The sequence below is a fragment of the Loxodonta africana genome, chromosome 12 (assembly GCF_030014295.1).
Source record: "Loxodonta africana isolate mLoxAfr1 chromosome 12, mLoxAfr1.hap2, whole genome shotgun sequence".
Lineage (NCBI taxonomy): Eukaryota > Metazoa > Chordata > Mammalia > Proboscidea > Elephantidae > Loxodonta > Loxodonta africana.
Window position 1 is genome coordinate 63,206,684 of NC_087353.1, and position 1,627 is coordinate 63,208,310.

The following is a 1,627-nucleotide window of genomic DNA, read 5'->3' on the forward strand; positions in this document are numbered from 1 at the left end:
ATAGTTAATTTTATGTTATGTGAATGTCACCTCAATGAATTTTAAAAAGAGGTATGAAGGAAAAAATGAATAACCAAGAACAATCTCTCATTAGTTTGTCAGTAGTTCATAAGTAAACTGGTACTTTTAAAGTACTTGTAAGGACTTGAAAACAGTCTTCTATTAAATTTATCATTCACATCTTTTTAAAAGACAAAATGCAATCTGATGGTGAACTCCCTTTCTTAAGGCCTTTCTTCATTTGGCTTGCTTGGTCCGGCCCCTCCCTCCCTACTGTCCCACTCTACCTTGAATCTGACAAATGCCTCTTGCCTCAGGGCACTTCCCTAGGTGCCCAGAATCCTCTTTTCTCCAACAATCTTTGCCCCGATGGTCCAGTTACTGTTAGAGGCCTCATCTCACACCCCATCACTGTACCTTATACGGCCCTTGGTAGTCATTGGTTGGTAGCTGTTGGCCACCACACATCTCTCAGTTTGTTGTACTCGTTGGTTTGCATGCTGCTATGATGCTGGAAGGAAGCCATGCACCAGTATTTCAAATACCAGTAGGGTCACCCATGGCGGACAGGTTCCAACGGAGTTTCCAGACTAAGACAGACTAGGAAGAAAGGCTTGCCAATCTACTTCTGAAAATCAGCCAATGAAAACCCTATGGATCACATGGAATATTGTCTGACAGAGTGCTGGAAGATGAGCCCCCTAGGCTGGAAGGCACTCAAAATACACAATGGCCACAACAATGGACTAGAGCATACCAATGACTGTGAAGATGGCACAGAACCAGGCAACATTTTGTTTTGTTGTACATGGGATCACCATGAGTCAATTCCACTCCAGGGCAACTAACAGGCTGTAGGTAGCTACCTGTGTATGACTATTTGGTTACAAGTTGGTGAGGTAACACATGCTATTACATGTTTATGAGACCGGGTGGTTTATTTGGTTAAAACTCGGCTGTTGGAATCCCCCCAGAGGCACCATAAAAGAATAGACCTGGCGATCTGCTTCCAAAAGATCACAGCCTTGAAAACCCTGTAGGGTACAGCTCTACTCTGCACAAATGGGGTTACCATGAGTCAGAATTGACTGGACGGCAACTGGTTATTATATGTTTATTGCCTTTCTCCTACTGGTGTTGTTGGGCGCCGTTGGGTCCATTCTGGCTCTTGATGACCCCATGTGACAGAGCAGAACTATCCCACAGGATTTCCTAGGCTGTAATCTTTATGAAAGGATTCCTGGTGGTGCAGTAGTTAAGGGCTCAATTGTTAACTGAAAGGTGGGTGTTTCAAACCCACCAGTTGCTCCTTGGGAGAAAGATATGGTAGTCTGCTTCCATAAAGATTATAGCCTTGGAAACTCTATGGGGCACTATGTCCTATAGGGTCACTATGAGTTGGAATTAACTTTATGGCAACGGGTTTTTTGTTGCTGTTTTTTTTAATCTTTACAGAAGCAGATTACCAGTCCTTTCTACCATGGAGCTGCTGGGTGAGTTTGAACCACCAACCTTTTGGTTAGCAGCCGAGTGCTTCTTGAATGAGGCAAGGCCCCTGCTTTCCACCTCGCTTATGCCCTAACCCTGGCACTCAGCACACATAGAACCAAAAACCAAACCTGTTGCT